The 9085-nt window shown below is 34.4% G+C and overlaps 1 long non-coding RNA gene across 1 annotated transcript; it reads right to left on the bottom strand.

Annotated features, from left to right (window-relative positions):
- Nucleotides 1-4697: 4697 nt before the first annotated feature.
- On the bottom strand, nucleotides 4698-8274 carry LOC117119197. The gene is made up of 4 exons (XR_004447152.1): nucleotides 7701-8274; nucleotides 6517-7231; nucleotides 5688-5752; nucleotides 4698-5117 (listed from the first exon to the last, which is right to left on the bottom strand). It is a non-coding gene; the product is annotated as an uncharacterized LOC117119197 (long non-coding RNA).
- Nucleotides 8275-9085: the final 811 nt, after the last annotated feature.

Below are 9085 nucleotides of genomic sequence, written 5' to 3'. Positions count from 1 at the left end.
AGTCAACATTACACTAGTTCAAAACTGATTAGCTCAAGATACACATCCAAATTAATTAAACAACATAGTTACATAAATAGCTTAGGTTCAGGTTAGGTAAGTACAGTATGCTAATACTTTTATACCATTTCGCTAAGATGCAACCTAACGGATAAATTATTACTAATAAATCAAATATTATGCCTGCCTATTTTCCACTAAAACTGGCATATACTTCATCTATCTGAATATCATGATCGTACTTAAGATCAAGTTGGTTAATGCATTCGTTCCTTTTTAAAATGATAAATTAAAGAATAAAACATAAAGATAAAGATAAAAAACATTAAAAGTAACTTAGTAATAATTTTACAATCGCACTCCAATGCCTCCAGGTCCACTATAACGTGAATGTATTGCCCTCTAGTGAATGAACCATATCCACCAGAATTGTCCTGATACACTCAGAATTTAGGCTTATTTAACATAAAGTAAATCACTTTACTGACTTTATGAATTATCAAATGGAGACAATGTGTGATTGCAAAACGTTACTGTACATAACAATACAAATTACCAAGCGCAATTGCAAATGGTATTACAATATAAGATAAGCAAATTAACAATATAGTATAATTAAAAGTTTATAAAATTTAGGCAAATCCTAAATCAAGAGCAGAACACTGCAACTTAATTGTTCCGTTGAAAGCTAGTACGAGCTACAAATCATATTGTAGATAAACTAACGTTAAATCAAATTAAATCAAGTACAAAACAGGAAATTATGATTCTTACCTATAAAAGAGCCAAGGTGTCAAATCATAAACAGTTGATAAAATGCAGTATAAAAATGGTAAAAGTAAGACTTCTCCGGGTTGATAAAATTGCAATATAAAAGATGTTAAAAGTATGACTTCTCAAATAAGGTGTGGCAAATATTAGGTCCTCAATCCTTACAGATGTTGCTTGTAAGCAGGGTCAGTGAGAAGTGAATTCCTTATGGCTATGTTCACACACACGGCGTAAGACTGGCGTGGCTTACGCCAGGCGTAAGCTAATCCACGGATTAAAATTCCAAAGTGTTCACACAAACGGCGTTCGTTAAACTAGCAGTAATATAGGTAGTTTTTAGTTTTAAATAATGTACGTGTTAACAGTAGTAAAATTAACAGTGCATCATGAAAACTTTTAAATCTGTGAATTGTTCGAAGTGAACTTAATGATTATTGTATTTTAAATGAACAATTTTACTATTGATTTTTCAGCTAGCATTGTTGATGTTGCATGTTTTAATAGACAGTCTAAATGGTTAAAAAACACAATCAATAAATCATATACATTATAACTAAGTAAAATGCAATAGAAAAGGAACCCCTTTACCATTTCATTTATAGAGAGCACAGAAAAGAGACCAAAGTAGCTAATATATTGCAATCGTGATTGGTCAATCTCTTGAAATGAGGTCAAATCATTCAAGCATCACTGGTGTTAGCTCAGTGGCGTTAGCTAATCTGGGGTCTGCAGGTAGCGTTTATAACGCCAAGGACGTGGCGTAGTGAGTGGCTTTAACAACGCCACAGCCTAGTTCACACACAAAGGCGTACGCTACGCCAGGCTTAAGCCAGCCTTACGCCGTGTGTGTGAACATAGCCTATCACTGTGGGGTGTCCGATAGCACCTATTGCCCAGAAGTTGCCTTAGCAACTGAGGACAAATTCCTAAACATAACCACTAATGAGAATAGCAGGGACACTTACACTGAGTGGCCTCAGCTATAGTATATACAGTACAGTACATATACCAAAGTTAAAACTTAAATGGAATAAAATAACGTTTATACCTTATAGAGTGGCAAAAGTAATATCAAATTTAAAGCTTTTAAAAGAGTAAAAATTTCACAGGGTTACACTAGTCATACTGAATTCACTGACTGGGCTATGCTAAGCCTCATCTAGGCTTGGCCCTAACTGGCCTACCTTATTCGGAAAGGATTCAATAGAAATGTTCCACAAACCGATCTTTCCGGAAAACCGAACATCGTATTGTGTGCACTGTACATACAAATAGATTCCTGTATTTATATTTCGCGGCATAATTTCATAGAGACAACAGAACGATTTTTCTGTATCTGTCAGTGTTACTTCACCGGTGATGGCCAGCATGATTAGCATGTCACAAATATGGTATTTGGGCCTTTCGAAGTTGGCAAGATAGTGGATAGTGAAAGGGATTGAGGACCAGTAAAATATTAATTTACTGGTCCACTTGGCTAGTTAAAAAAAACCTTAAGGGAAACCCCTGTTTTAAATTTTTGTTTTTGTCCATACATGCCTTACTGACCAATAATAACTGTCATTCTCACCTTGATTCTATTCTTAATGCCGTCTAACATATTAATTAATGAAATTACCACTTTATCATGTTTTTTATTTACTTATATTTTATCGTATTTAGTCCCAATGTTTGCATGTATGCATAATGTTGATGTTGTAATTTGTAATAATGATTTTTATAATTAAATTGTAATTTCTGACCATTGTAATTAAATTTGTAAATATTATTCTCATTCAATTTTCATTTTATGTATTCATGTACAGTTTATATTTATATACATATGTTATCTTTTATGTACAAATCAGCTTCTCGCTGCAAATGAGATTTAAAATAAACTTGAACTATCCTTTATTATATACCTCATACATAGATTCTGGGCATCTGATTGGTTAAGAAGCAGGCAATAGAATCCCCAAAAAATAGTACTTTTTTGGAAATGTCGCGTGGTGCAAACTCTACGCTCCACTATCGCGCTGAAGGTAGAGGGACTGCGACCTCTACGACAAAAGAGATTGGCCCTTGACCGCGCCACGGATCAGCGGGTTGACGATAAAGAATAATTATGGAGGTTGTCGGTTCGAGCTTTTGTTTGAAGAACTAACCTAGGCCTATACTTCTAGACGAAGCCAATAGAAAGCACCAAAAGACAAATATTGCAAGACAATGGGTTGAAATTAAGGAAATGAGCAAAGAAGAGCTAGTCACAATCTTTGATCGCCTAGGCCTAAGCCCTAGTAGGCCTCTATGCGAGCCAAGGAAGTAAGTACTTTTTTAGGCCTTGTAGAATCTACTGTATGTATGAGTTATATAAAACCAATATTGACTGCTCTACATTCGCTTCGGCCCTCCGGAAGATAGGCTACGGTCTATCACATCACCAAAAGGCAATAGATTTTATTATTCCCTCATGAGCAGTAAATATTTGTATACAGTCGAAACTCTTCTAAGTCGAATCTAAAGTGCCACTGAAATATAGTTCGACTTAGATTAAATTTGACTAAAGCAAAGTCGAATTTTATTCGAGTTATATCACAATAGCAATTTGACTTGGAGTCTAGGCCTTACGGAGACCCGAACAAACTAACACGCACTGACGGTACACGCACAATGTTGACCGCACGTTTGGCCTAGGCCTAGAACTGTAGAAGTAAAGGCCTAGCTAGGCTATGGAACACCATCGCTGCCTTCGGTAACAGCTTACCATTCGGCGCATTTACAATTGGCCCTTTTACCATTACGTTCGGCTCTTTTACCATTCGGCGCATTTGCATTCGGCCCTTTTACCATTACGTTCGGCTCTTTCACCATTTGGCGCATTTTCATTCGGCCCTTTTACCATTACGTTTGGCTCTTTTACCATTCGGCGCATTTTCATTCGGCCCTTTTACCATTCGGCGCATTTACATTCGGCCCTTTTACCATTCAGCGCATTTACATTCGGCGTATTTACATTCGGCGCAATTACAAATAAAATATAACCTTTGACATCGGGTCAAATAAAAAATTTCAACGGCTGTTGGAATGAGCCTATAAGAACTAGAAGAAGTAGGCCTAGCTAGAGCCTATGGCAGAATTATGGCAAACAGTATAATTAGGCAGAATCATGCAATTTTAAAGTTAAATATTTCATTTTAGAAGTAATACCAATGGATTGTACATAAAAATAGGATTAAAATGAGGGTTCAACCATTCCTATGGGATAAGCCAAAGCGGAGTTACGGATTTTTGAACATTATTCATTTCGACCAAAATGAGGACAAATATAGGGTATAAGCATTAATGTATAGTAATTAATGTAGCTTATTGTATAGTGCAATTATATCATAATATATTGAGGCTTGGACCCCAAAGAATGAAAAATCTATAAAACCATCACTTGATAACGGAACGAGGATGGCGTTACGCGTGATATGCATCACCAAACTTTGCTAATTGTATATTCAAAATGGCCGCCAGTTTCCTCAAATTTCACATTAAACATTTAAATGTTGAGAATTTTTTAAAAATAAGTAATAATATCATGTGTTGTAAGAATTTTTGCATGTTTTCAGATCTCTAGGAATGATTCTGTTCCAAATTCAGCTACCTATTTCAAGAATACTTTCATTAAAAAGGCTGTCACTTTTCAAAATGTCCGCCAAAACAAAAATCTTGAATAAATAAACAGACTTGGACATCGGTGTTTCTCCAGCGGCAATGGTACCATGCTACTTGTGCATTAATGAACATTGGTATTGTAATTATATATTCAAAATGGCCACCAACTTCTGATGTTATAGTGTGTCTATATTTTGTTTTGTACAAAAAAAACTAAAGAATTTTATGTAATTTACAGCATCATGATTTTTTTTTTTAACAAAACACAGCAGCTGCCTAATTAAAAAAAAAACAATTGTATGACTGCTATTCCACAGAAAATTTAATTAGAAAATTATGATGCTGCAAAAACTTGAAGTACAATTCACACTCAATAAACTTGGAGAAACATGTAACTGAACATAATAGTGATGCATTTATTGATTAGAACCATAGAAACTGTTTAATAACAATTACTGCATTATACATTAATTACAAATATATTAAATTATTTTTCATTTATTTAATTATTTACATTATATTACTTTATTTACAATACATTATATTCTTCCCTGTCAACTGCACACAAATGTCACATACTGCTTGGTTGGTAAGTGTAGTGCGGTTCAACTGCACACAAATGTCACATACTGCTTGGTTGGTAAGTGTAGTGCGGTTCAGCTCAAAAAAACGGTCAAGTAGACGTCTGAAGTTCTTGATCCGCCTTCCTGATGGGAAAGATAGATGGTGTTAATATAAAAGAAATTAATGTAAATAAAATATTATAATGTTGAATACAATAAAAAATATAAGGAAATATAAAAATTTTATAACATAAAATACGAATCACAACATCTAACACTGTACATAATAATACTGGTAATTAAATTTAAGAAATTCAATTTACCAAAAACAAAAAATACACCCCTATTTTATAATGGAACAGTCCAAACCTGGACCACATCAATACGTAACTGGTCGATTTTGTAATATGGTAAAAACAATTCCTTAATATAAAATAAGTTGATTATTATCTCAAGGGATTAAAGCTGGGACCTTTGCTTTCAGGGTGAATGCTTCACCACCTTCGCATGGGGAGTGGGAGATGGGGCAGATTCCATATTAATACAGTGTATAGTACGTCTATGTGAATTGTGAACTACTACCTAATTTACAATGTACTATTGGAAGGTTTCTCAAGAGAAGGTGAATAGCTGTAAATAAAAATAAGACTTTGCTTTATTATTACAAATATTTCTTTTAGAATAAAGTACATTCTTCAGATACATTATACTTACATGAACTTCATTGGAGTATGACTATGAGTGAGGTCTAGATCATACAATGTATCACTTTCTTCAACCTGAAAAAAAAAAAAAACATAGAAAAAAATTACAGTTCATGTGGGAAATCTCTTACCTACACAGTAAATTGTGTTTAACTTTGTTCCAGAAACATTGGATGACAATTTTTTCTTTTTTCGAAAATTGAGAATTATTTTTTCTAAATTAATTATTATTATAGTTCAAACATTAGTTAAAAATCGAGTCAGCTGCGAACAGTTGTGATCATTATTACATGTTATACAAAGATATAGTCAGTGACAGCAAAAATGCTCGTTTTACCTGTTCTTCAGGTGGTATGGATACTGTTGATGGAGGACTAGGTCTAATAAAATTTAAGTGATCAGTAAAAATATTTAATAAACAATTTTAAAATAACGCTTAATGATTAAAGATACTATTTTTTTTAAACAAGCCAAATCAAACAAATCTATTAGGCCTAATTTTAGAAAGGACATGGATTTCTATTGTTGGTTTTGGTTAAATCCGAGCACTAGGAAATCAGAATCTGTTCTTACAATAACAATGCAATACTGAGACTTTATTTAATATGAATTCAAATATATTTTCAGGGAAGGAAATATTATTTGGGGAGATTTTCACAAAATAATACTTTATATTTTTTTTAACCAAGTCCCTTTCAGGGCTCCGTAGAGACTCAATATTAACAAATAATTATGTATAGATTGAAAGTATGAATATTTTTATCAATCATATTGATTTCATTCATTGATGTCATTTATAAACGTCAAAAATACAAAATAGAAATATATTTCATAGTTACCTGCTACAGTACTTGCACAGCTTGCCAAATGTTTCTTTAAAACACAGAATGAAATGTTATTTTGGCATTTAGGACACTTCTGTCAATCCAGAGTCAGTTTCCTAAAAGAGTAAACAATTAAAAATGATGTAATTAATAATCATTTATAAACTGTCATTTATATTTTATCTATTAGAACTTTCTTAAGGATGTGTTTCAAATTCACACATAACTCGAGCGCCTTTGAATATTATTTAATGGCTACTTGCTCTATATAGGTGAATTTGACTGATTGATTGATAACTGATCATATTATGCCTCTTTACCCTTTCTGAATCCACATTTAGTGCATGTTGAATTGGTCGTATATAGACTCTACCTTGACCTGATTTTTCTTTTATATTCAGGGGTGAATATGCCCACTAATTGGGGTAAGCTTTCTTCCACTCCCAAAGCATATTATTATCTCAAAACCCCCAGCATCCCTCAGCTGGGGAAAGTTAGCATATAGTACTTCCTGGAATTCATCCGGATTTATACTGTTATGTACTGTTATGTTTTTTTCACCAAGCCCAGCTTCTGCTAGGTTGTTGCTTTTGCCAACATGTTGGTGTTATCATTGTCAATGGATCTGACAGGCAAACTATCTTCCGATTCTATGGCGTCTTCGAGTGCTTTCCCTTTTTTTTGGTGTAGGGACTGTGTCTGGCTGGCATAAATCTAGACAAAATGGATCCTATAAAATACAGAACAGGTTAAAAAAAAACATTGAAGTAAACTTAAGGTGAATTAGGAGCACATTTCAGATCATCTGTAATAGTGGCCTACCTAGAAAAAAAAAAAGTGTGATATTTAAGGTCTGATGTAAGACAGTCCAGACACCAAAATCGACGCCAGATCCACGAGACTTGAAAGCTATATCGATACTGTAATACTATTGTCATACCAGCCCTTACTCAGGTTAATTCTAGAGAAAAGTTGAAATACTATACTATAATAATTGTGGGTTTAAACATACTGTATGTTGCCTCAATTCAGGCAATGTATAATTTGGGAAATTCAGTGACCTTTCATAATAGCAATAAACTGGTATGTATTCTGGAAAATAAATAAAATGAAATATTAAATTTAAATTCTTACATAAAATATATACATATGAAATTCACTTTATGACAGATACAATACACAGGTACAAATAGGCCTACCTGTCTGTCTACAATTTATTCTTAGTCGGTGCCTATCACCAATTGTTGTCACACTCAAATTTTCAAGTTGGGCATCTGACAGCGCGGAGATTTCGTCACTGGTAATCTGAAAAGAATAACACAGAGAATAAGTCTCTGACACATACAATGCAGCACCCCTACGCACAAACACAAGTTGGCTTTTACAAAGAGTTCATGAGAATTTAAAAAAATTCAACTTCAATTTAAATTTTTATTGAAGTCACTTAAAAAATACATTTTTGGCCATTTATTAGCAGTCATTTGTGTTTGGTTGCAAAATAATTAATAACCTGTCAAATAACGTCCTGCCATAGGCCTATAGGCTACGCCTGCTAACTATCAATTAGTCCAGGTCGTGGCCCACGTCTGTGACCAAGGCCTAGTTTATATTTATTAAGTAAACAAAAATGGGGAGCCGTGATGCTTAATTATAAAATCTTGGGCAATGTCAGAAACCTAATTAAGGTCAGTGATATGACAAGGCCTAGGCCCTAATGTTACAGAATATTCTCGGCCCCACCCCTAACTAGGCCTAACCCCACCCCCTAAACCATATAGTAACATTAGGCCCTATATGGCCAAGAAGCCCTAGTACCCCACATGCATGCCTCGTCTGTTGTCATCTCTCCAGCAGTGAAAACCGGCTAGGCAGGACCCTTATCATATCATTTGATAAATCATTAGGCCTAGGCCTATACTATTATTATTTCTGTATTATTGTTGCTATTATTAATATAAAAATAATAATACCTTCTCCCTTTCGAAATTCTCCAGAAGATGCATTAAATGAAGTTCATTAAGTACATCTTTAATAGGCCTAGGCCTAGTACCATTATTAATCCTTTGCGCCATGGTGGATGGTACGGCGTTGCGACCATAGAGATATAATAACAATAATAAATAGCTCTATGGTGGTTGCGACTAAACTTGTATAGGCTCATTCCCACAGCCGCTCAAATTTTTCATTTGACCCAATGCCAAAGGTTATATTTTATTTATAATTGCGCCGAATGTAAAATACTACACCGAATGTAAATGCACCGAATGGTAAAAGAGCCAAACGTAATGGTAAAAGAGCCAAATGTAAATGCGTCGAATGGTGAAAGGGCCGAATGAAAATGCGCCGAATGGTAAAAGAGCCGAACGTAATGGTAAAAGGGCCGAATGAAAATGCGCCGAATGGTAAAAGAGCCCAACGTAATGGTAAAAGTGCCAAATGAAAATGCGCCGAATGGTGAAATAGCCGAACGTAATGGTAAAAGGGCCGAATGTAAATGCGCCGAATGGTAAGCTGTTACTGAAGGCAGCGATGGCGTTCCATACTAGGCTACCTAAACTTACCTTGAAAGCAGTATTACTTGAGT

This window comes from Anneissia japonica, unplaced genomic scaffold (assembly GCF_011630105.1).
Source record: "Anneissia japonica isolate Jap-2015-1 unplaced genomic scaffold, ASM1163010v1 scaffold287683_len24993_cov151, whole genome shotgun sequence".
Taxonomy (NCBI): domain Eukaryota; kingdom Metazoa; phylum Echinodermata; class Crinoidea; order Comatulida; family Comatulidae; genus Anneissia; species Anneissia japonica.
This window is presented reverse-complemented; position numbering and strand designations above follow the sequence as displayed.